The sequence below is a fragment of the Oryctolagus cuniculus genome, chromosome 6, assembly GCF_051225735.1.
Source record: "Oryctolagus cuniculus isolate XC-2025 breed Fujian yellow rabbit chromosome 6, ASM5122573v1, whole genome shotgun sequence".
Lineage (NCBI taxonomy): Eukaryota > Metazoa > Chordata > Mammalia > Lagomorpha > Leporidae > Oryctolagus > Oryctolagus cuniculus.
Genome location: NC_142872.1, coordinates 7,057,407 through 7,083,834, shown reverse-complemented (window position 1 = coordinate 7,083,834; position 26,428 = coordinate 7,057,407). Strand labels below are relative to the sequence as shown.

The window sequence follows — 26,428 nt, the reverse complement described above, 5'->3', positions numbered from 1 at the left end:
GAAAGTGACCAGGGCCCCAGCAGTGGCCTTGGCATTGGCCTTGTCCTGAGAATGGCTATGCTCCGGAGCTTCACGGACAAGATCCCGGAAGCAGTGGGACACCCGTGCTCGGGGGCCTTGGCTCTTCAGCAAACCTGGTGTGGATCTTTACGCGAATTGCCCCATCGTTCTCTCATCTCTAAGGGAGGTCTTGGGCACGTGTCCACTCCTTGGAGATCTCTAGAGGTACAACAAGAGTGGACGTTTCTGGAGAGAGACCAGGGCGTGCAGGGTGTCCGGCAAGCTGTGGTCATGCTGTGGGCCCCTGGGCAGGTTCCTATACCCCGGAGGCGTGAGGGCTCTGGGGCTTGGTAAACCCAGGGAGCTGCAGATGCTGTGCTGGGGACAGCGAGTGAAGCCATTTCCGCCCGTCAGCGTGGGGGCCGCAGAGAGCCAGCCTGAGGGGCTTGGCTGCTTCCATGATGTGAGTGCATAGTTGGTTTAAGTTAGGGTGGAACAAGGTTAGGAAGTCGCGTCCTCCGACTACTGAGCAGTGGCTTTTGGCCAGTCCCCACCCCTGGCTCGGGGTGCCTGGGTCCCATTTGGTGAGGACCGGCTGTGGGTGGTGGTCCCCAAGCCTCCTGGCTCCCCTTTACCTCTGGGAGGGGAAGGAGGTGCGGAGGGCCCCAGCCTCGGACCTGGCCCAGGGACCCCAGGGTGGGCGATTCCTCCCTGGGCTTTGTGTAGACGCGAGCTCAGCCGGGATAGAAGAGTGCCTGAGCCCGCAGCCAGGTTTTTCAGCGAGGCCAGAGCTCCGCGTGGCAGGGCTGGGGGAGCAGGAGGCGGGGGTCGCTGGTGTTTTCTCGAGCAGAGGATGCTGGGCAAAGCCGTCCCCTCCAGCTGGCCCTGCGTCCTGTGGGCCTTCCAGGTGGCCACAGTGCTGTCTAAATATAGGCTTATTCTCTGGCACTGTCTGCGCATTTCCCCAGCCTCTCCGATCCGTGGAGACACAGTTAGCACCGTGTTGTCTGTCTCTTCTCTTGTTGCTAGTCATTTTCACAAGTCACATCAAGAATTCATGCTCAAGATAGAAACACGAGAAAAATCAGAAAAGGCTGGGGGGAGCCCAGTGGTAATCACTGTTCGAGTTTTATTACACCTGTGTTTTCTCTTTGTTATAGTTTGCTTTGTTATAGTTTGCTAACCTTGGGTTTCTTCTAGATGTGTTTTGTTGTCAACAAGTACCCTTGTGTACAGTCACCGGAAGGTTTGGGCGCAGTGGGTCCTCTCGCCTGGGTGTGCTCAAGTCATACATCGCTGGCCAGGACAGTGTGGCTGTGATTTCCCAGGGTGTGAGATCCTTGTGGGGTGTGTGCGTGTCTCTGCCTCCCACAGCCCTCTTGATTGGAATTGGAATTTCGTGGTGATCTGAGCTTGTTCCTAAGGTTTGGTGCCCTTTGCTGCAGGGTTGGTGGAGCCGGCGTGGGAGCGGCCGTTCCCGAGTGCTGGTGGTCGTCTCGCCCGCTCTGGCCTGTAGGGTGACAAGCCACAGTCTTCCCTTACTTCTCAGTCTGCTGACTTTGTGCAACTTCATGGTTCTGTTCTCCCCGTCCTGGAGACGTTAAGAACTTTCAGAAGAGGGGAGGTATCTTGCCCCCCTCTACCGTCAACTGATATGTGCTTTGCACCCACCGTGTGCGCGGGCTGAGGGCCGGGCCCGTGCCCTGTCCCCCAGGAGCAGCAGCCCAGTGCTCTGAGTTAGGCCCAGCGCTTTCCCAAGTAACCAGCGTGGGCGCTGTAATTGTCAGAGCCCTCTTACCGTGTGCCACCGACAGCCCTGGTGCCGGTGGTACTGCCCTGCGGTTTGTGGACGAGGACTTGGCGTCTGGAGGTGCGGCCGCTACCGCGTGGCCAAGGAGCTGCTCTCTCTCCCATGTACGGGGCAGGGGCGAGAGCATCACGTTACGGCCGCCTGTGCCCCACGTCCTCTGCCTCGCGGCCTCGGCTCTCCCACAGCCCCATGCTCGCGTTTCTTCCCAGTGAGTGTCACCTCTCGGCGGGACCTCTTTTTAAGCCCTGGGAGGAGTCTTGCCTGCAGGTTTTCTCCATTGGAAGGTCTTGGATGGCGGTGAGGCGGGAAGGTGTTTGTACACACACCACTAAGTCCAGTGCTTAAAAATGATGAAAATGGTCATTTTTAAGTGATATTTTACCAGATATTTATTTATTTTTTAAAACTTTATTTATTTTATTTGAAAGTCGGAGTTACACACAGAGAAAGGAGAGGCAGAGAGAGAGAGAAGTGTGTATATATATATATATATATATATATAGAGAGAGAGAGAGAGAGAGAGAGGTCTCCCATCTGCTGGTTCACTCCCCAGATGGCTGGAATGGCCGGAGCTGCGCAGATCCGAAGCCAGGAACCAGGAGCTTCTTCCAGGTCTCCCGTGTGGGTACAGGGGCCCACAGCTTGGGCCATCTTGTACTGCTTTCCCAGGCCACAGCAGAGAGCTGGATAGGAAGTGGAGCAGCCGGGACTTTAATCAGTGCCCATATGAGATGCCGGCACTGCAGGCGGTAGCTTTACCTGCTACACCACAGCGCTGGCCCTGCACCAGTTATTTAAAATTTAAAAATAAATGTTCTCCTTCGTCGGAAAAACAGAGAGGAAGCAGGAGGGCAGGATTTCTTGATTTTGTGTGCATTGAGCCTCCTTCCCCAAGGTTTGGAAGGAGTTTTTTAAAAATGATTTATTTATTTATTTATTTATTTGAAAGTCAGAGTTACACACACAGAGAAGAAGAGGCGGAGAGGGAGAGGGAGAGGGAGAGGGGGAGAGAGAGAGAGGTCTTCCATCCGCCACTTTATTCCCCAGTTGGCCACAATGGCTGGAGCTGCGCCGATCTGAAGCCAGGAGCCAGGAGCTTCTTCCGGGTCTCCCATGTGGGTACAGGGGCCCACAGCTTGGGCCACCTTCTACTGCTTTCCCAGGCCATAGCAGAGAGCCGGCTCGGAAGTGGAGCAGCCGGGACTAGAACCGGTGCCCACATGGGATGCCAGCACTGCAGGCGGCAGCTGTACCCGCTCTGCCACAGCGCCGGCCCCAGCAGTTGCTATTTGAAGAGGGGCTAGTTTCCAGAGCATTGTCTGGGTATTCCAGTTCCATAATCACTTCTGATTTCAGAAGCCTGGTGTTTAGACTGTGCTGGCACACGGTCCCCACACAGCGGCATGCACGTGTGTGAGGCTGGCGTCCTAGGGTCCCACGGGGGACGGCCGCAGGTCCAGGTGCCCGGGGGCAGTCAGGTCCCCTGGGCCGTGACTTCAGCCCATCGGGCAGAGCCCCAGGTGGGCGGTGGTGATCGAGGGGCTGACCGTGGGGGAAGCCGCGTTTCTCCCGGTGGGCAGAGGCGTTTGCTTCCACCAGGTGACTGAAGCCAGCAGCTCGTCCTTTTCTGCCGCGGGGACCGTGCACAGAGCTAGCGTTTGGGGTGACGGGAGCGGCTGTCGCTCAGGCTCCGAGACGCGCAGCTTCCTGCTTTTCCGGTCCGGATCTTGTTCTTTCATTTTTGCTTTAATGGGTCAGCTGGATTTTTTTGTACTCTTGTCATAAATGGCCTCGATTTTTAAAAATAAGTGAGGACTAATAGATGAGGCAGTGTCAGGGGTGAAAAGCAACCCGTGAGTGGCAGGCGGTCTTCAGAAAGTTCGTGTGGAAATGCCATGCGTGGATTCAGAACTTCCTGCACCGAAACAATCCTTTGGTTCCTCTTTCTGCAAGCACTTTGAGGTCCCGTTGTGTTTTACCTGAGTGAGCTGCTCTTGTACTGTCCCCCGTGCAAGGTGTCTTCTCTCAGCTGCCACTCACGTGGCCCGCCCAGCTGTGTCAGACCAGGGGCCATCACTTTCTGCATTTCATGGTTTTTTTTTTTTTTTTTTTTTTTTTTTTGACAGGCAGAGTGGACAGCGAGAGAGAGAGAGACAGAGAGAAAGGTCTTCCTTTGCCGTTGGTTCACCCTCCAATGGCCGCCGCGGCTGGCGCGCTGCGCTGATCCGATAGCAGGAGCCAGGTGCTTCTCCTGGTCTCCCATGGGGTGCAGGGCCCAAGTACTTGGGCCATCCTCCACTGCACTCCCTGGCCACAGCAGAGAGCTGGCCTGGAAGAGGGGCAACCGGGACAGAATCCGGCGCCCCGACCGGGACTAGAACCCGGTGTGCTGGCGCCGCAAGGTGGAGGATTAACCTAGTGAGCCGTGGCGCCGGCTTCATGTTCTTTTCTTAAAATTAATTAATTGCTTTGAGAGGCAGGCAGAGAGCTCCTGTCCCCGGGTTCATGCCCCAAATGCCCCCAACAGCCAGGGCTGGGCCCAGTCGGAGCCAGGAACGCAATCCAGGTTTCCCTCGTGGGTGGCAAGGGCCCAGCTACTTAGGCCATCGCCAGCTGCCTCCCGGCGTGCGTGCTGTCAGGAAGCTGGATGGGACACGGAACCAGCGCTGCAGTCCAGGCAAGCACCCCAGCGTGGGTCCCAGTGCACCACAGCGCGGCCTCTGGGGAGGGCTGTCTGAGCGACTTCAGGGACAAACGCCTGAGACAGCGGGAGAGTCTCTGACAGCCTGCGGAGGGAGAGATGGGAGCTGCGTGCTGGGCCGTGTGAGGGCAGGGTGTGCCTCGGGCGGCCCAGCCCTGCTCTCCTGAGCCCCTCCCCCACGTCTCAGTGTCTTACCCCCTGCTCTGCAACAGAGCCCAGAGCCCACCAGTGCCTGTGTGGAGTTCGTCCTCCCCAGAACCCGGGGTCGTTCCTACTGAGACTTAATCCTTGGCAGAGTGGGAGGGAGTTCCAGAGGCCGGGAGCGAGGCCGGGAGCGGCGAGGCGGCTCTGCTGTCTGGGCCCGTGCACTTGGCACGCAGCGCGGTTCCCTGGGAGGACCTGTGGCCGTGGGTTCTGATGGGCTGTAGCTGCGGGCCGGGGTAGAGTCTTAGTATCGAGATGGCGCCCGTTCCCCTTGCTCCGGCGGCGTCTCGCCCGTGGGCTCTCAGTGTCAGGCGGGGCCCGACTCCACCAGCTCTGAGTTCCGGGCGGTGCCTTGCGCAGGATCTGTTCTTCAGAGCGCCCTTCAGCTTTAAGTGGGATCCGCAGAGCGTCCCCCACCGCCACCCGAGGCCCAGAACCCCACGTCTCAGCCCACCAGTACCCCACGTCTCAGCCCACCAGAGCCCCACGTCTCAGCCCACCAGAGCCCCACGTCTCAGCCCACCAGAACCCCACGTCTCAGTCCACCAGAACCCCACGTCTCAGCCCACCAGAGCCCCACGTCTCAGCCCACCAGAGCCCCACGTCTCAGCCCACCAGAACCCCATGTCTCAGCCCATCTGCCTGCCAGGCTGTCCTGTGGGAGCCCCAGTCCCCTCCCCGGGCAGATGCCAGCGTGGCTGGGCGTCCTCCAGGGTTCACCACGCTGGGACTGCGCTGCCCCTCCAGTCTCTGCTGCGTGTCACCCCTGGGCCCACGGGTCTTGTGCATGCCCCAGGACCGGGGGCCTTGGCTTCCTGTCTAACAGAATCGAAGTACTGGGGAGGCATTTGCCTAGATCACTGGGGATCCTGTTTGCTAGGAGCACAGTTAGGTAGGATGTATAATTTTTGTTTTAATTTGTATTTATTCATTTTAATTTTATTTGAAAGGGAGAAGCAGAGAGAGGGAGAGGGAGGGCGAGAGGGAGAGGGAGAGGATACTCGTGTCTCCTGGTCCACTCCCCGGATGCTGGGTGGACTTGGCGGTGACGTGAGTGGAGACCGGCCTCGGAGTCTGTGATTCGAGAAAGATGCCTTTCCGGTTAGTCAGTCCATGCTTCTGGCTGCGTCCTCGCATCTTCGGTTTCACTTGCTGGGTTTGGAAAAAGCGGCCACTTGCCTTGGTGGTTTCCCCTGGCCGCGTTCTCATGTCCCATCAGTGTCCGTGTCGGCCCCCCGCAGGGTCCCTTGTCCCCGTCCTTCCTTCTCGGTGCCCGACTGCTGGGCTCCCCCGGGCTCTGTCCTCTCTCGTGTCCCTCCGGTCCCTGTCCACTGCTGCGCCCCTTCCAGCAAGGGAGCTGCAGAAGAGGAAGTTCCCGGGGACCCACCAAGGGAAAGGGAAGTGGACGCGGGGCGTCCGAGTAGGAGCAGGAGTCGGGGGCCTGAAGGCAGTTCGCCGACTTCTTCCGACTCAGCCGCGACTCCTCGTTCGGTCATCTGTGCCTAGAAACAGAGAAGCTGCGGCCCAGTGCTCTTTCACATCCTGCGTCTCCCGCCCCCCGTCGGAGGGACCATGGCCCCAAGGCCCTGTGAACAGAAGTCACTGCTCACTGCCTGGCCCTCGAATCTGCTCCCACTAAGGCGGTTCCTGCCCCGGGACCCCACGTGGGGTACTGAGAACATGACCGACCCTGAGCATCCCGGGGCCCGGCCTGGGGCATCCTTGGGGGCCTTCCTGGGAGGGGGCTGGGCGGGACCTCCCACAGCTGCGGGCTCCCTGGAGTGAGCTCTGGGGACTCCTGGGAAAGTCAGCTGAGGCTGCTGGATGTCAGCACGTAAATGCTTTGACCTGACTCGCACCCTTTGCTAAGACCTGGAACCTCAGCCAGGCTCTGGCTCGTGGATCACAATTTGACAATTGTGGTGTAGACAAAAACGTGTTTGGTCTTTGTCCTGTGTTTCCAGCACAGAGTTCCTTAAGACACACACACCCACAGAGACAGAGATACACAGAGACACACATACATATAGAGACAGACACACACATATTCAGACACACACAGAGACACACACACACAGATACACACAGAGAGAGACACACACAGAGACAGAGATACACACACACGAGAGAGATACACACACAGAGGCAGAGATACACACAGAGAGAGATACACACAGACACATATATAGAGACAGACACACACATATTCAGACACACACATAGACACACACACAGAGATACATACACAGAGGCAGAGATACACAGAGACACACATACATATAGAGACACACACGCACAGAGACACACACACACAGAGATACACACACAGAGGTACACTTACATATAGAGACAGACACACACATATTCAGACACACACAGAGACACACACACACAGAGATACACACAGAGAGATACACACACACGAGAGAGATAGACACACAGACATACACACAGAGATACACAGAGACAGAGATACACACAGAGAGATACACACACACAGAGAGGTACACACAGAGAGAGAGATACACAGAGACAGAGATACACACACAGAGACACACACACAAAGATACACAGAGAGAGAGATACACACAGAGACAGATACACAGAGAGAGAGAGAGATACACAGAGACAGAGATACACACACAGAGACACACACACAAAGATACACAGAGAGAGAGATACACACAGAGACAGATACACAGAGAGAGAGATACACAGAGAGATATACACACACAGAGACAGAGATACACACAGAGAGAGATACACACACAGAGGCAGAGATACACACAGAGAGAGATACACATAGACACATATATAGAGACAGACACACACATATTCAGACACACACACACAGAGATACATACACAGAGGCAGAGATACACACACAGAGACAGAGATACACACACAGAGACACATATATATATAGAGACAGACACACACATATTCAGACACACGCATAGACACACACACACAGAGTGGGACAGAGTGGGACAGAGGAGGGAGGAGGAGGAGGAGTGGGGAGCAGTGAGGGGGACAGATGGTGAGGTGGATCCCTGGCGAGAGCCAGTGCCCGTCAGCACCTTTGCCAGGAGCCAACGCTTCCCTCTTCTTGTCGGTGCCGCGCAGGCGGGGCCTCTCCCTTGGACAAGCGCGTCTCTCTCAGCATTTCCACGTGGCTTCTCTGTGAGAGTCCCAGGCAGCCCGGGAGCAGCGAGGGCGAAGCTCCTAACTGTCTGCCCGAGATGCTACCGGGCCGGGGCCGAGGGTGGAGGGGGCTGGCGCCGTCGCCACCACCGTTTACCAATACCGACGGGGGCAGCCACGCGATCTCCTGTGGGGGGCACATGCCCCCATCACGGGTTGTTCTGACGACTGAGTGCGGTGAGGCCACTGGCTGCTCGGCTGCGTGCGGCATTTGCGCCAGGTGTGGGGCAGGAGAGGGGCGTGCCGGTGCCTGCATTGGTGCCGGCTGGGGCATTCCACGCCTAGAACCGTGTTTCGTCTTCACCACAGCGCAGTGAGGCGGCTGGGGGTCAGGGCACACAAGCACCCAGCCTGCTTCCTGGTATGGCAAGGTTGCTCAGTCGATTTATTAATAAATGTTCCCGTGCCGCTGGTCTAATGACCTAGGGAAAATAATATCTGTAGTGTCAGATTGCTTCAACTATAAATAGTGTGGAGGCTTAGGAGTGGGTGTTTAGCCTGTGGCGAGATCCTGGCAGCCCCCAGCAGTACCAGGGTTCAATCCTGGCTCCAGCTCCTTGCTGATGCCGACCCTGGGAGGCAGTGAGGGTGGCGCAGGAGACTGGGTTCCTGCCACCCACGTGAGACTGGGTTCCTGCCACCCACGTGAGACCTGGGTTGAGTTGCAGTTCCTGGCTCTGGTCCCACCCCTGGGGAGTCAACCAGCAGATGGGAGATTTCTCTCTCTTTCTCTCAAACTATAAAAAATAATAGAGGGGCTTGAACTAGGTGGTGTTTAATGTTGCATCTAGGTTTAATTAAGCCAGTTTTTGAACATGGCGTTTGGAAAAAGGATTGGCATCAAAGCTAGACAGGGACTGGTCCAAGGTCATGTAGCGAATCTGTTTCTGACCTTGGGGTGATTGGATGTTCTCTCTCGCTCTCTCTCTCTTTTTTTAAAGATTTATTTATTTATTTATTTGAAAGTCAGAGTCACACAGAGAGAAGAGAGGCAGAGACGCATAGAGGGAGGTCTTCCATCCGCTGGTTCACTCCCCAACTGGTCACAACGGCTGGAGCTGCGCCGATCCAAAGCCAGGAGCCAGAAGCCTCCTCCGGGTCTCCCATGTGGGTGCAGGGGCCCAAGGACTTGGGCCATCCGTTACTATCCCAGGCCATAGCAGAGAGCTGGATTGGAAGTGGAGCAGCCAGGACTAGAATCGGCACCCCTATGGGATGCCGGCACCTCAGGCCAGGGCATTAACCCACTGTGCCACAGCACTGGCCTCTCTCTCTCTCTTTAAGATGTATTACTTATTTGAAAGTTACAGAGATGGCAAGACAGAGCGAGAGAGCGAGCGAGCTTCCATCCACTGGTTCACTCCCCAGATGGTCTCAACGGCCAACACAGGGTCAGGCTGAAGCCAGGAGCCAGGAGCTTCTTCTGGGTCTCCCACATAGGTGGGAGGAGCCAAAAACACTCAGCCATCTTCCACTACTTTTCCAGGCCGTGAGCAGGGAGCTGGATCGGAAGTGGAGCAGCCGGGGCTTGATGCCAGCATTGCAGACGGCAGCTTTGGGTCGTGCAGCTGCATGCAGTTCTCAAACCACGGTATTTGTGACTTCATAGAATGTACATTTTAGATCAGAATGGAAGATTGGCCAAAAATTTTTTTAAAGATTTATTTATTTATTTGAAAGTCAGAGTTACACAGAAAGAGAAGAAGAGGCAGATAGAGAGAGAGAAAGATCTTCCATCTGTCGATTCACTCCCCAGATGGCTGCAACGGTCAGAGCTGTGCTGAGCCGAAGCCAGGAGCTTCTTCAAGGACTTGGGCCAACTTCCATTGCTTTTCCAGACCAAGCAGAGAGCTGGATTGGAAGTGGAGCAGCTGGGACTCGAACCAGCAACCATATGCAATGCCGGTACAGCAGACTGCGGCTTTACCTACTACGCCACAGCGCCAGCCCCTGCCAACAATACTGAGCTCTAGTTAATGATATGCAAGCTAAGAGTGTAGGGGGGTGACTGAAGCCTGTAATTTACCTCAAAATGCACCAAAATTAGAATGGTGGAGGGACAGACAGGTGGCTGGAGTGGAGAAGCAAGCGTGGTGAAATGATGACAGACCGCGGGGGGCTCGCAGCAGCTCCGGAAGAGAACTTTCTACCATGGTGTGTGTGTGTGTGAGCACTTCCACCTCAGCATCAGCCCCAGCCAGGCCTGCGGTGCTGCCCAGAGCTGTGTCTCTGATCAGACCACGGCTCCAGTCTGCTCTGGGCCCACGGAAGACCATGTTGAAGGGTCTGAGGGCTCCCCTCTGCCGGCTTCTAAGCTGAAATGGGCTCCCTGTCACAGGTGCTGGTTCCTTCCTGGGCAGGAAAGAAACTTTTCTAAAACAAGGGCAGCAAAATTTGCTCTCATCGCCCTCATTTTAGCAGTAGCCAGAGGACGCTGCGGTGTCCAGTGAGCAGTTGTGGATACCAGCTCTGCCACAGTCACCTGCATTCCCAGCTGCCCCGGGCTTGGCACCCCCTCCTCCCACAGTCTCATTGCCACCTCGCCCCTCCCCCAGCCTCCCTCCTGCTCACCCGGTTCTAGGCCCCGCAAGCCCTGGGATCCCCGAGATTCCGCCTTTGCCTTTCCCCCTTTCAGGCTCCTGAGACAAGTCCAGGTGCTGCACATACGTCTTTCCATCAGGTGGATATGCAGTCGTGATGGAAGGTCGGGAGAGGCTGTACTGAGCTCCTCCCCTGTGCACCTGCTGTGCCTCGTGCTTCAGTGTGGATGGCCCCACTGCAAACCCACAGCCTGCTCGTGAGACGCCTGTGGTGTGGACACCACTTTGCAAACCAGGAGACCGAGGCCCAGAGGGAATGTGTTCTGAGTTCTGACAATGACGGAGCACCGGGGCCTCCGGGCCGAGCCTCCACTTCCCGGCCTCGGCTGCAGAGGCCTGGAGAGTCAAGGAGCTGTTGGAGGAAGCGCAAGAACTGGAAGTCACATCTGAATTCCCCAACGTGGCCCAGCTTAGCAAATGGGAAACTCCACGTAGCTTGTGATGCAGGGGGAAGTGGAATGTCTCACGCTATCCTGGGTGCGCTTTTTGGGTCTGGAAGGAGCTGGGTGCTGGGAGACACGGCCGCTCACAGGCTGACGGGCCTCTGGCAGCCCACGTATCACTGGTGTTCCCTGTGGCAGTGCTGGCCGCAGGCAGCCACAGTCCCGTGAAACAGGTGGCTGGGTGCCTGGGGCCGTCCCCTCCAGAGCCAGTTGCGTTGGGCTGTGCTTCCGTGCCGCGGGGAGTTCAGAGGCCAGCTCACCTCCCTTTTGTGTAAACACAAGGGCATCTGTGCAAAGTGGAACCAAGAGAGACGTTTATGGGGGGGCACACTCACAGGGGTCTTCCAAAAGCTCGTGAGGAATTCTGCCTCTCCAGGACCCTCTGAGCTGCCCTGGTGGCCCGGCCTGTGGCTCAGGCAGACTTCAAACTTACTTGTGTATTTAAGTCTGCTTTATTTCGCACTTTCTAGGCTGCCAGCTGCTCGGTTTCCGCTCTTCTTTGCCCTCCTGATTTCTTCCTGCTGCAGCTTTTTCCCCTCTCCTGGCTTGGGGGTTGCACACTTTGCGTCTGTCCTCTTGCTGCTGATCCTAGAAACCACCATGACCTTGCTGGATCGTCCATGCCACCCTCTCCAGGCAGCACAAACACCTTCATGTTAGCCTCATTTGCCCGAATTCCGCGCCATCATTCCTGTTGATTTAGATGCTCTGTATGTACCTAGAGCGCCATGGACGTATCAGGTGTTACTGTTCATGGTCAGTACTCACACAGACTGACCTACAGTTACCGTTCGCTTCTTCCCTGTGGTCGTTCCCCTGGTGCCCCTCCTACCTCTGAGCGCACAGCCACAAAGCAAATGCCAGGTCCTTCCTTGGCCAGCCGTGCCTTTGTGCCGCCTTCATTGTGAGCACGGACTTCCAGGCCGCAGCCGTTTCCTGTCAGCGTATTGAGGCTGTTACCCCGTGGTCTGTCTGATGTCGAGGAGTCAGTGGCCGTTGGTCACATCTTTGAAAATAGTCTGTCCCACCTTAAGATTTCCTCCTTGCTTCTCCTGCTTGCTGGACAGTCAGCCTGTTCGGCAGTCATGGGGCTCTTGAGCTCGTGAACTGCTTTCCCTGACCAGTTCTGGGAGTCTCAGCGGTTCTTCAGTTACTGTCCATAACCCGCTCTGTTCTGCTCCTGCTCTGCTGGAGACGTTCGCGCAGGTGAGATTTTTCCATTCTGTGTTTACTGTGGACAAACGTGGCTTGCGAGGCCGTCACCTGTTTTTGTGAAGAAAGTCTTGCATGCAGGCATGGCTGTTTAGCTACCTGCGGAGCGGGGCTCTCCGGAGTTGCGATGGCAGGGTTGAGTCACTGCAGCCCTGGCTCTCCGGCCCATCAGGCAGAAGCGTGCCTGTCAGTGCTCCACGCGTAACCCCCTCTTGGTTTTCTCAGATCCTCTTTTTAGGCTTTCTCATTACTTTCTTTGGATTTATATTCCATTTCCCTAGTCTAATTATTGGCTATGTCTGATCTATATTGAATCTGCCCATTAAATTCTTAATTATGGTTATAGCATTGTTTTAGTTTGAAATTTCTACTCCTTTTTCAAATCAGTTGCTTTTTGTAGTTTCCGCTTCCAGGCTGAAGTGTTCGAGTTTTTGTCTTTAGGGTGGGAACGCGACTTTGCTGTGCGTGCCCTGTTCTTTCCCTGCTCAGGTCTTTGAGGGTTTGCTTCTGTTGTCTTTTTCACTCCCTTGTTCTCAGCCCCACCCCGGGGTTCTCACTCTGACAGGGACCCTGTGCTACTCGTGGTTATTGAACTTTAGCTGTGGAGATAATTTGAGCCAAGATTGAAAACATCTACCTCCACAGACTTTTAATTTGCCTCTGATACCCTACAACCATTTAAAAAAATTTTTTTCAGATTTACTTGTTTAAAAGGCAGAGAGATCTTCCATCCACTGGCTCACCCTCTAGATGGCTACAATGGCTGGGGCCAGGCCAAGACAAAGCCAGGAACAGGAAACTCAGTGTGGGGCTGGGTGTGGCTGCAGGAACCCAAGCACTGAGCCATCCTCTCTGCCTTCCCAGCAGGTCAGCAGGGAGCTGGGTCAGAAGCAGGGCAGCCGGGACCTGAGCCAGCGCTCCAGTGCGGGACGCTGGTGTCCCAAGGGGTGGCTCAGCCCACTGCACCACAACGCCAGCTCCAGCCTAGGACCACCTGAACTGCATTTCCAGGACTGAGGCCCCCCAAATGTTCCACGTGAGGAAGGCGTTACTTCTGATTCCCTCTGTGTCCAACCATGGTGCTTACCGAACTTGGGTGCTCACTGGAACCACCAGGGAGGCTTCGAGATCTGTGGGTACCTCTGTCCCTGCCTCCAAGAGGGACGTGCTTGGTGCACCGCGTGCCTGGACGTTGCAGTTTTCAAAGTCACGCAGCTTTGGCCCTCGGGAAGCTCTGCTCTGAGCCAAGGCCCTCAGGGCCTCAGCCCCATGGTTTGGACTTACCTGATTTCCACCGGGCGACCCTCTGGCCTGTTCTCCCTGCGAGGCTGCAGCTGTTTCTTCCTGAGCAGGCAGAAGCATCTCTGGGTGTTTGCTCTGGGCTTCTCACATTCTCCTGAGTGGCTCAGGATCCCTTTACTAACGCATTAGCTCCTGAGTTCTTGGAAGAAAAATCAACGTTCTCTATGTTCCTCAATGCACAAGTGGACTCCCCAGATGGCCACAACGGCTGGAGCTGGGCCTTTCAGAGCCAGGAGCCAGGGATTTCTTCCGGGTCTCCCACGGGTGCGCAGGGCCCCAAGCGTGCAGACGTCACCACCTGTTCTCATCACCATGACCTTCAGCAGGTTGCTACTGTTGTTTGCATGTTAACTGCATTTCTAAACATCTGACTGATGAGGAGCTTGGGAGACCCAGCTGAACGGCTAACCTGCGAGCCTGCGGTTGACCTGAGGCCCTGACCCAGCGTACAGCAGGAGAGGATAGACAGAAAAAGTGCAGGCAGAGCTAAGACGCGTGGAAAATGCAACAGGGCTTCAAAAAGATTGCGGAGAAATGGAATTAAAAGCTGTTTGTTTTGATGCGATTAAAAAAAAACAGGCATAGTTTTCTAATCATTTGCATTTTCATGATGTTTTTGAAGGTGATTCTTAGATCCAGGAACTCCAACAGCCTCTCCTAATAAGAGCTGCAAAAAGTAAGAGCAGATACAACGGAGGGAAGAATTCTTTAAAAAGTAAAGTGATGGCCGGCGCCGCGGCTCAATAGACTAATCCTCCACCTAGCGGCGCCGGCACACCGGGTTCTAGTCCCAGTCGGGGTGCCAGATTCTGTCCCGGTTGCCCCTCTTCCAGGCCAGCTCTCTGCTGTGGCCAGGGAGTGCAGTGGAGGATGGCCCAAGTGCTTGGGCCCTGCACCCCATGGGAGACCAGGAGAAGCACCTGGCTCCTGGCTTCGGAACAGCGCGGTGCGCTGGCTGCAGCGCGCCAGCCATGGCGGCCATTGGAGGGTGAACCAACGGCAAAGGAAGACCTTTCTCTCTGTCTCTCTCACTGTCCACTCTGCCTGTCAAAAAAAAAAAAGTAAAGTGATAAAATTTCTTGATGTTACAGATTAAGGAAAACACATCTGCATGCACACACACACACACACACACACAAGTCCACACTGCCAAAGTTTCAGAAAGATAAAGAAAAAATTCTAGAGCATTTAAGTCAGAAAAGTCACTGTAATGTAAACCCCGAGGTCTTTGCCCAGCCCTCATGAGAGACGGGCTGGAATCACTAAGGCAGGAGCCGGGACACACAGCTACCATGCTTGTCTCTCTGGAGCGAGCGTCTTCTGTCACCAGTGCCACTGGGGCTGTGTCAGCCCTGCACTCCCGTGTGTGCCGCTGTCACTGCCAGCACTCCAGCGACCGCCAGTTCACAGCCTTCTCCCCGGCTGTCAAACCCCAGATTCCCAGCCTGTCACCCGGCTGTTCATCTGGAGACTCACCTTCTCACCCGCTCGTCCGTCGGCTCAGAAACCATGGGCACAGGAAAACCGACAGGACGTCATTCTCATTTCCTGATGAACCCGCGCTCTGACACTGAACTCCAGTCAGGCTGGGGCTCCCAGCAGAAGGGGCGGAGCCTGCTGCTCCCCGCCCGTGTGGTTGTCTCCCATCAGCTCCAGCCCATTGGGTTCTTGAGGCTGTGCAGGAGCCTCTGCAGCTCTGGCTGACTGTGTGGCATCCTCTGGCCTCCCTGGAACCATCCAGAAGGCAGGAAGCATGTGACTGGGGCTGGGTCCTCCCTGTGCCCTCCTGCGTGGTGACATCATTGTGACTGGGGCTGGGTCCTCCCTGTGCCCTCCTGGGTGGTGACATCATTGTGACTGGGGCTGGGTCCTCCCTGTGCCCTCCTGGGTGGTGACATCATTGTGACTGGGGCTGGGGCCTCCCTGTGCCCTCCTGGGTGGTGGCATCCCCCTCCCCCCAGCTTGCTGAGGATTGTCCCAGCTGCTAAATGCGGGCTGCCTTTCCATCGCTGGGGTGTGTCCCCGCCAGGGAGAACCATCTCCCGAGAGGGATTTCATCAGCTAGTGAGGCTGACGCCACACTCGGGTGACCTGGGGATGTCACACAGGAGCTGACTCCAGCCTCACACCAGTGCCACCGAGCAGAAGGTCGAGGCTGGGGCTGGTTAGCACTTGCTCAGGCCCGCGGCGCTGGAGGGAAGGGAGCTGGGGCTTGCTGGCCATCGCTCTCCTCCCCGGGGTCTGGGCGCTCAGCCATGTCTTAGCCTGTCTCCTCCATCGGCTTCGCTGAACAAACCGGCAGTCAGGAAGAGTGCCTGGCAGGGTTCAGCCGTCCTTGATTATTTGAATACCTCCCTAACCATCACTCTGATGTGCACTGCTGCTGTACCCAGCACCCCAGGCGACGGGACACTGATGTCCTGATCACCCTGAGTAGGAGCAGGTGCACGGACATGAAGTCGTCCTTGTTCGGCCACTTTTGACCCGGCAAGGGGTGACTGTGGCTCAGTCGTGTTTGCTGAGCTCCTCCCTGCTTAGGCGCGAGGTCTGGGCCCATGCATTTTTCTCGTCATCCCCTTGAATCTTCACAACACTTCCAAGTGTTTTTCCCTCCATTTTTCACGTGCAGGAACAGGCTCCTATGAGCCGCTGAAGGCCAGCTGGCTCCTGGAGTCGGGGGCCAGGGATCCTGTTCCAAGACTGTCCCTGCCCCCAGCACAGCTCTGTGGCTGGCACAGAGGAGCTGAGAGGGGCTGGACGTCCAGAGGCAAAAGAGCAGAGTGACATTCAGAGGGCAGACTCAGGTTACGCGGGTTTGGAAATGCGGCCTGAGTCAGAGAGGGCAAAACCCATGACCCTGCAGAGCAGACAGCCAGGACTCCTGGCAGAGGTCGACTTGGAAACCTGAGTCAGATTGACTCGGCATCATTCGGTTTCATCAGTCCCCAGGGCCTGCGGACTTGTGGGCGTGGCTGCAGCTTCAAAGAGAATTTGGGGGCTGAAGGGTGTGTTTTGCCAAATGGGAGATGGTTCTGGGGCACTCAGATGGAGGACTCAGGTTAGACCTGGGGCAGGAGCGTTGTGGTGCAGTGGGTTAAGCCACCTCTCAGGATGCCCGCGTCCTGTAGAGGGCTTGGCAGAGTCCTAGCTACTCAGCACTTCTGATCCAGCTTCAGGCTAACGTGCTGAGAGACAGCAGGTGATGGCCCAAGTATTTGGGTCCCTGCCACCCTGCCTCCTGGCTTTGGCCTGACCCAGCCCTGGCTGTTGAAGGTATTTAGGGAATGAACCAATAGATGGAAGATCTCGCTCTGTGTGTGTGTCTCACCTCTCCCCCAGTCTGTCACTCTGCCTTTCAAATAGATCAATAAATAAGTCTTTAAAGATAAGAAGGTTGGAAGCAGTAGGGCCAGAGAGCTTGGGGGTAGTTTGGGAAAGAGGGGATGAGGATGTCTTGGGTGGCACAGCCAGCCACTGTGGGGCTGTCCACCTTCTCTGGTCTGGGACTTGGGGAGCCAGGGACTTGGGGAGCCGAGTGATCCACCCGGAAGCTTTTTGGGGTGTCTGGGAGCTGGGGGTTACAGACTCTGGGCTGAGAAGGGAGGAAGGAGTGTTAAACGGGCAGGAACACACTGAGATGGGCTCCAGCGCAGTGGAATATTATCCGGGCATAGACGCAGAAATAGCTGAAGTGGTTCACAGGCATTCGTTTGAATTCTGTGGTTTTCTCTGTGGGACACCACTTCCATCGGCTTCTTTTCAGCATGGATTGAGTCATATTCTTCTTGATGGCCACAGGCATTTATTTGCCGTGAGTATTTTAAGGCATCAGACAATGGCTGCCTCCTCTTTAGGGCTTCGGTGGTAGCCCCTTGCTGAGCTCCTGGCTCTCGAACCGGGAGTTTGAGGTTAACTCTCAATCTGTAAGCACAAACCCAACAAAAGAAAGAGCGCCTGTTGGGACCGGTCCCCAGGTCTTTAACTCTGTTCTGCCTGGAGCTGAGCCTGTGATCTGGTTGGGGGGGGGGTGGGGGGCAGGCCAGGGCGAGGACATACCCACAGAGCAAAATACAAGGGGGCTGCCGACAGCTCATAGAAAATGCATTTTATGAGAAAACTATGCATGGACTTCATGATGATTTTGCACTAAAATAAACCTTTTACTTCCATTTTTCTATGCATTCCTTGAGGCACCCTTGTGTGTGGGGGAAATACACCATCAGTGAGAGGAAGCAGAAGCTCACTGTGGCTGTGGCTCCAGTGGGGCCCAGGATCCTGGAGAGGGTTGATTTGAATAGATCTTTAAAGAATGAGCGTGCGGGGGCTCTAGGGAGAGAGCAGTAGGCACCACAGGCCGAGGGAGTGGCACAGAGAGCTGCCAGGGGTGAGAGAGCCGCTGCTTAGAGTCCGTGCCAGCCAGGCTGGGCAGAGTGGAGAACAGGTGGAGGCCATTTTAGGATTGCCCCTGTCTCTCCGAGGTCTCCTGGGGGGATCCCAGGCAGTGTTTCACATTTCTTTAAAAAGTGTTTATTTTTTTCATCTACTTGAGGGTGTGGGAGAGAGATTTTCCACCTGCTGGTTCACTGCCCAGATGCCTGCACCAATCAGGGCTGGGCCTGGCTGAAGCCAGGAGCCAAGGAGCTCCCCCTGGGTTCTCCCACATGGGTGGCAGGGGCCCAAGGACTTGAGCCATCATCTGCTGCCCTCCCAGGTGCATTAGCAGAGCTGGATTGGAAGTGGAGCAGCCAGGACTTGAACTGGCACTCGGATACGAGATAGCGGTGGGCGTCCCAGCTGGTGGCCAAGCTGCCGCACCCACCCCTTCCCGACCTTTCCCATGTCAGTGGGCTCCACAGCCGAGCGTTCCCGTTGGCTCCAGGAGCAGACCTTTTCCTCTGTATGCAGGGGGCTCTGGTTTGCCGCCCCCAGCCCCCGGCCCCGGGCCCCGATGTTTCCCTCTTGGTAGACGGCACTCTGACTCACTCGGGTGACGAATCCCAAATCCTGGGACTCAGGCACTCAGCTCTCCATCTCACCCTCTGCCACGCACGGCTGGCATCCGGGCTTGCTGACCCCACTGCCCCAGGCAGGACTAGCGCGGGTCCTTCGAGAGAGAACGGGACGGAGGGGATGTGGCGGCAGAGAGGGGATGAGACTTTCCAGGGGGTGCCCTTGATGGCACTCTGGAAGCGCAGCTGCATTGTCTATTGAACCAGTGAGATTCTGTTGGCTCTATTGTCCCTTCCCTGCCAGCCAAGGGACGGCCACATCTCGCCCTGGAAGCTGTACCTGGGGCACTGCCTGGAGCTGGCTGCGACTGAAAGGAATCCAGGTTCTTAAAGCTGGAGCCTGGCTCAGGTGTCTGACCAGGTCAGCACACCGACCTGCACCTGACAGGGCCCAGCCAGGAGACACCTGGCAATGCGGAAGAGCGGGGGGAGTGTCCTGAGCCTGGGCAGGGCACAGTCCGTGCTGGAGTGGGGAGCAGCGGCCAAGGCTGCTTCAATGCCCTGGGGCTTTTGTGGAGTTCCGGGACTCCGCAGCTCACGGAGTTCCCAGGTCACCTTCCTGCTTCGCTGGGGCTTGGCCCAGGCCTGTGTGCCAGAAACGCCACTCAGAACCAGGAGCCATCCCCGTGCCAGCTCAGCAGCTGGTCCTGGCCGTGCCTGGAGCGAGTCCTGGCTTGCCCTGGCTCTTGGCACTAGCTGCTCTCCATCAGTCTCGGGCGACGCTGGAGACCGCACCTGCTCCGGAGGCCGCGAGCAGCCCCGCTGGGCTCAGCCAGGAGCCTGCCCGCTCTGGCTGTGCTGGGAGGAGAGCCAGCCGGCCCACCGCACCCGGCACCTCGCTTGCACTTCTTTGCCCTTCCCAAATAGGGCCCTCTCCCGCATCTTCGGCTTGGTCAGTTCAGAAAGTCTTGCCTGTCTTTAAATACCAAGGAAGCGGAAGTGAGGCTGGCAGGAAGCCTGGCCGCCTCCACAGGTTCCCTCCCCCCACCTCCACCTCGCTGTGGGGAAGGGACCGGTGTGGTAGGAACTTTATCACCCTTATGGTGGTCCTGGAGCAGTGAGAATAAGATGGTGGATTTGTCCTGCCCTGCCACGCTAAGCTTGCACTTCCGGGAGGGCCGCTTCTGCTGGGGAGTGTGAACCCTGGGCGGCTCAGCTCAGCACACCCGGAGCGCCCCGCAGGTGCACGGCGGGCACTCCGCAGCCTCTGGGCTCCTCCCGCAGGTGCGGTGAGCCGCACACAGCGGCCCGGGTGTTCATCCATGTGTTCATCCGCCTCCACCCGGAGCGCCGGAGAGGGAGGTTTCCCGGCGTCTGTGTGTGTTTTCCCTTTGCCCACGTAGAAGGAGGGTTTGCTCTACTCTGTCTCGCTTCTAGGGAAATACCTAGAGAGGTCAAAGGCAGACAGCTTGGGACAAAGGCTTTGGGCTGGGAGTTTGGGCTCGGCTCTAGGCCCCGCCCACGGACGATCTGTGGTTGATTTCATCAGACTGTGGGCTTCAGTATCCTGCCTGTGCAATGGGTAGAAGGCGGCTCTTTAGTGTTGCAAAGCACAGGTGACAAGAGATGAGCTGGCTCTTCCTGACTGCCCTCCTCCTCCCGCCCACCCCGTCTTTGACACGGTGCTGTCACAACATGTCCTGAGGACACGCCATGCAGTGTCTTTAGGGAGGGACCTGCTTCCAAGGACCCAGAGAAGTAGCACCTGCTGTAGGTTCAGCAAGGACGTGGCTGCATGGCGGCCAGTGGGTGCCTGACCCAAGGAGCCCCGAGGAGGAGCCCAGGCCCTGGTTCCTGGGAGGTGCCTCGGGCACCTGTGGTCAGGAGTAGGTGGTCTGAGAGCCAGGCCACACAGACCCACGGGACAGAGTGGGAGATCTGAAGTGGCCCCGAGTGAAAGCCTGCAGCGCAAAGATCAAATCCAGACACCCTGCCGGGTGCCCAAACCCCCTGCGGCCCTGGGCTCCCGGGACCTGAGCAGGCGCAGAGGGGCAGAAAGGAGGCAAGCTGAGGGGGCCGGGCCTGGGTCACCCTCAGCAGGGGCCCCTCCCAGAGTCCGGAACTTGTCTTGGCTCTGACTGGTTTTCATCATTGCCATTACTGCCACCAGGTAGCTGCACGTGGGAGCAGGGCTTGGACTGGGCCTGCCAGAGACACCCAGGCCCACGAGGAAGGCCACTCTTCTGTCCCCCTACTGCATGGTCACGGGGCCCCTGCGTGGCCTGCTGACTTGGGAGGGGCAACACACCGGGGATCTAGCTCATGCTGTGCCCGCGCAGCTGCGTGCACCGTGACCCCCCCCCCCCCCCCCCGTACACTTCTCGTCACGAATCAGGCTAGGAAGATGGCTTTGATCAGAAAGCCCCCGCTTGCTCAGATCTGGGCTGCCTCACTCGTATGAACAACAGCCAGGAAATGTGCCTCTGACACATCCAACTGTGTCAGAGTTCTAGAAGGAGTTCACGAGTCCTAGAAGGAAGGCGTGGTCATGTCCTAACCACGGATGTGCAACTGCAACACATCCCTATAGATTTTCTCCCAAGAAAGACTGGCGGTGGGGGGGGGGGGACTCAGCTCACAGCGACGACAGGGATTCCACGGCACCGGGTCCTGCCTTGGCTCAGCTCCCCCCCCCCCCCACGCCAGTCATCACGGAGTTCCTGCCACGTGGCGGGGTCATGGGGAGGTCAGCTTGTTTACAGCCGTGGAGACGGAAGCTGAGTCTGCAGTAACCGGCCAGCTGCGGGGTGGGAGCCTCTGAACGCCTGCTCAGTAAACACAGCATCGGGGGCTTCGGGAGCCTTCTCGCTGTGTCTGAAAACACCAGAGCCAGCAGTGCTGGTCGGTGCTCGCCCTGGGCAAGTCCCCGGACCCCAGGAAGCACAGCCACGGGGCCAGCTCTGAGGAGGGAGACCACCCTGCCTGCCCTGGGGAGAGAGACCCTGCCTGCCCTGGGGAGACCCCTGTTTTGCCCTGGAGAGACCCCACCTGCCCTGGGGAGACCCCACCTGCCCTGGGGAGACCCCTGCCTGCCCTGGGGAGACCCTGCCTGCTCTGAGGAGACCCCGCCTGCTCTGGGGAGACCCCACCTGCCCTGGGGAGACCCCACCTGCCCTGGGGAGACCCTACCTGCCCTGGGGAGACCCTGCGTGCCCTGGGGAGACCCCACCTGCTCTGGGGAGACCCCACCTGCTCTGGGGAGACCCCACCTGCCCTGAGGAGACCCCGCCTGCTCTGGGGAGACCCCACCTGCCCTGGGGAGACCCCGCCTGCCCTGGGGAGACCCTGCCTGCCCTGGGGAGACCCTGCCTGCTCTGGGGAGACCCTGCCTGCCCTGGGGAGACCCCGCCTGCCCTGGGGAGACCCCTGTTCTGCCCTGGGGAGATCCCGCCTGCTCTGGGGAGACCCTGCCTGCCCTGGGGAGAGAGACCCCACCTGCCCAGGGGAGACCCCGCCTTCCAGGGTGTCCTGGCCATGCCTTACTCTGAGGGCTTAGGCTGAAGTTTTCAGAGGACGGAAGCTTGTTTCTGTTTAGGTCCTGGCTTCCTTTCACTTTTCAAAGGGAAAGAAAGGCCGCAAGAACAGAATGAGGTCACATGTGGTCCCTGGCCTAGGAGATGACCGCAGGGCCCTGAGGAATGGGCCTGGGAGGTGGAGGCTGGAGAGAGGCTGGGAGTGTCCTTACTGTCATCCTGGGAACGGCCTGATGGGCCTACGTGGCTCAGGTCAGGGGTTCCACTTTCCAGGGACTGGGCTGGGAAGGACTTGTGGTCTCCTGCAGAGACTAGGCCCTGTCCCCGAGGGGCACCCACATCAGCCACAGCAGCAGCTCCTCACCTGTTACAGACGCTCTGAGTTAAAGCAACCTGCTCTCCCGTTAGAGATGTGTCCGGAGACTGCGGAAATGCAGCCGCCCCTTCAGGCTCCCCTTCCAGCTCCGTTTCTCTGGCTGCTGCGCCCCGTTTGCACTCCCTCCCTCCCTCGAGTCCTTCAAAGTCATCCATGGGGGTGGAGTCAACTTCTTCCCAACTCTCGTGGATGTTGATGTGGGCCCCTCCCCGCACGAATCCTGGAAGTTCTCAGGGGCGTCGAGAACAGTGTGGCCTTTCTACTGGCTTTCAGTGTAACTTGCCCAGAGCCAGCAGAGCAACCACATAGCGGCTAACGCCTTACAAAATGTGTTTCTAAAGTAATGAGGCTGAAGAGTCAGTCATCCTGGCTTCCCGGGACGCAGCAAGACCTTGTGTTAGGAAGCATGACAGCAAGAGCAGCTGGGGCCGGTTCATGGTGCAGTGGGCTAGGCCACTGCTTTCGAGGCTGGCGTTCCACAGGGGAGGGCCCACTGACTCCATTTCCAATCTAGCTCCCTGCTTATGCGCCTGGGGAAGCAGTGGGAAAATGGCCCAGAGACTTGGGTCTCGGCCACCCACATCACAGACCGTGGTAGAATCCCTGGCTCCTGGCTTCTGCCTGACCCAGCCCCAGTTGCTGTGGCCATTTGGTGGGTGAATCAGCAAATGAAAGAGCTCTCTCTCCCTCTCTGTCTCTCCTCTCCCCCTTTCAAATAATAAGGTAAATCTTTGAAACAAAAAGAAAGAGTGAGCGAGTGAGCAACATCAGGACCCCATGCATCTTCTGCCGAACTCTCCGGTGCCCAAGGGCGTGGCCAGTGAGCAGTGTGTTTTTAAAGGAATCCGCTTTTCTGAGCAGTGGGTCTCAACAGAGGGCCTGAATATTCGGTGTTGTAAACAGATGTGCTGCCAGGTGGGCTGTGTTCTTCCGTTTACAGAGCCTCAGGAGAGGAGATGGAGTAGCAGTCTTCAGGGCACTAGAGTTTTCAGAATGGGAAATGAGCTCTGGCTTTGACTTAAGGCCACCCCATACATCAGTGCCTACGAGTCGGCCTGCCTCTCTGGCTGTGGAACTCCTCCATGGCTTCTCCTTCCATCAGGCAGCTGTGCTGTCCGTGCTGAAAATGTGTCCCTCAGAGCAGCCGCCTGAGCTGGAGTCAGGGACCCCAGCCTGGTCTCCTGTGCAGCTCGGGGCAGCTCCTGCATCCGCACGCATGGCTGCACCCTGCCTGATCCTGCTGCAGACATGGCCTCTGAGAGCCCACAGCCTCAGGAACCACCCTCTGCTGGCTTCACACTTCGCGTCTGCAGCTTCCCTGCCTCTCTCAGCCATCACAAATAGAAGAGTCAGGGCCTTGCCCTGGGTGGCTTTGGGCTAAGGGGATGTGTTGCTGTGGATTCGTTCTGAGAGGAGGAGCGTGGTGGGGGCAAGAGGCAGGGAGTCACCACGCAGACCCCAGGAGTTGGGTGAAAGTGGGCCAGAGGCAAGCAGCCCGCAGACTCGTTTATTTCAGTTGGTGCAGCAGCTTATATAGCCAAGACAGCCAATCCAGTCAAGGGGCAGTTTATGCCCTAACCAATCACAGCCTGTTGCCAGGCAGGCTCCATTGCCAGGTGGGTTTCGAAGCCATTCCTGAGTAACTGACCCTCGCTTGCCAGTGGCCATCTTGGCATGGCCTTCTCATTCCACCACAGGGATGCTGTGGCAGGTTTGATTTCTGGCCCACCCAGAGCCTTCTCCACGTCAGCGCACTGATGGAAGTACTGCTTCACTTTCTTACCGCGCCTGGGTGTGCGGGAGCAGCACTCGCCACAGCCTTCGAGGGCTTCTCCTTTGCGTTCGGCACGAGGCTAACTGGTGCTAACTGCCTGGCTGTTCAGCCTGTCCCCGTGTTCCATCACCTGCGTCACTGAGCTTCGTCATTTCTAGACTTGCCCAAGCGTAACGCAGAGCCACCAGGTGAGCCCTGCTGCAGGCGAGGGGTGCCGATGGGCTTGCGGGCACAGGCGGCTGCATCTTCAGTTTGTGTTAGAAGAGGGAGAGGAGACGAGCCCTGAGGAGCCTTCGGCAGGGCAGTGCCTGAGGTTCGGCGTGAGTGAGATGAGTAGAACTCGGAAACGAGGTGGCTGCGGTCAGGAAACGCCCTGGAGTTGAAGCCTGAGAATGGGACAACGTGACGCTTTCAGAGAACAGTGCATACATGCGCACACACACACAGACACATACACATAGTCATGTAAGTATATACATGAACACACATGCATACGTATACACACAGACACAAAACACCACATACATGCACATACACATTAACATACACATGCGTGCATACCTATAGACAGCCACACACTTTAACAAACACATACATGTACACATAGACACAAACATACAATCACATGCATGTACATACAACATACATAAACATGCACATAATGCAACACTTACACATACATGCAAACACATACACACAAAATATAGGAATATATACACATAACGCATGCACATGTAAACCTAAGTACACATTTACATGCCTGTATACATACTTATACACACATATACACAAACCTTCATGTGCACATAAACATATACACACAAATATGCATATAAACATACATGTACACACCAACACAATACAGTTAAACATATACACAAATATACATACATAAGCGCAAACACATGCACATGCAATATAAGCAAACATGCACACATAAATTTGCATTACACATACATACATATGAACATGTATAAACAGAGAAACACATAAACAAATGCAAACATGCACACATAAATTACATGCATATGCATGCACATATACACACTTGCATGCACACATACAAATATATGAACACACATATGCACATATACTCACATAAACATGTATACATAAACGCACAGCAAAACACACACTTAGATGCACATTTACCCACATGTACACGCACACATGCACATTTACCCATATGCACACAGACACGCACATTTTTGGCAAGCAGGGAGACAGTGCATTTGTGGTGCAGAGATTTAGGACAGAAGGACAGCTGGGCATGAGGTCCTCAACAGGAGCAGAGTGCGTTAGCTGAGAAAAGAGAGAGGTTGGAAGCCGCGGAGAATTCTGGAGTATTCCTTGTGCAGGGGTGGAGGTGCAGGGAGGGGAGGGGGGGTGAGGTTCCAGGGCAGGGTGGTGGGGAGGCCCCACTGGGAGAGACGCGCTGGGGAGTAGCCGCACTTTGGTGTCAGGTCAGGATCATCCTGCAACAGAGGAGCAGGAAGGGACAGCAGACGTGTGAGAGCAGCTGAGGGCCGAGGCCAGTGTGGACCCACGGGGTCAGGTAAGGAATCGGCGTTGAGAAACCCCCAAGGTGCAGCTCCATCACTGGGTGGGGTGGCGTGGGACACAGGGACAGTGGACGGTGAGTGGAGGGTGAGGAGTAGAGATGAGGAATTGGTGGCCAGCCATGCAGAGAGCTGTGAGTTTGACAGGAGAAGGAGCGGGCTCAGGTAGGAAGCCAGGATGGGCACAGAGGATGTGACCATGGCGGGGGACATCCTGAACGCCACGTCGTGAGGCTCTGGCTGCCCTGCGTCCTTGTGTCCTGGCCTCTCCCTGTGTGGGCAGCTCTGCCTTGCGGCCTGTAGGGCCTCAGGGGAGGGCCCTGTGACCGACCTGAGGCTTCCCGGGACATCATCGATAGCAGAGGTACAGCCTCGCCGCCTTGTGATCGGATGGGAGGCCCTTGGTCGAGGAGCGGCACTGGAGGGAAGCGGCCCATGGACATGGAATGTCCCGAGAAGGCAGCCCTGCCCCTCGGCTCTGGGGCGTCACCCCACTGTGGTGGCCCGTCACTGGGTCCAGCGCCAGTCCAGGTGTGGCTGTGTTGCTGACTGTAGGCAGACTTCCAGGGAGGGGGCTGACCTGCCTAACGCGTCCTAGTCCTCGTCTAATCAGGCAAAGGCAGAGACCGGAGCCTGCCAGGCCCTGGCCTGCACATTGCAGCCCGCAAGATCCACTCTCCTGTGGGATGCCAGCTTCAGGGCTTGCGTGTCAAGTCCCTAAAACAAGCCTGTCACCCTGTCTTGCTGAAGACCTGTGAGAC

General features: G+C 56.9%; 1 long non-coding RNA gene across 2 annotated transcripts in view; it reads left to right on the top strand.

Annotated features, from left to right (window-relative positions):
- LOC138850118 (uncharacterized) overlaps positions 1-26,428 on the top strand; it is a 115,167-nt gene that overhangs the window by 26,602 nt on the left and 62,137 nt on the right. The window contains exon 2 of one of the 2 annotated variants that reach the window (XR_016235061.1): positions 13,042-14,066. The exons of the other annotated variant lie outside the window; for it this stretch is intronic. This is a non-coding gene — a long non-coding RNA (uncharacterized LOC138850118). Of the gene's footprint in view, positions 1-13,041; positions 14,067-26,428 lie in introns of those variants that run through there. 2 annotated transcript variants of the gene reach the window in all.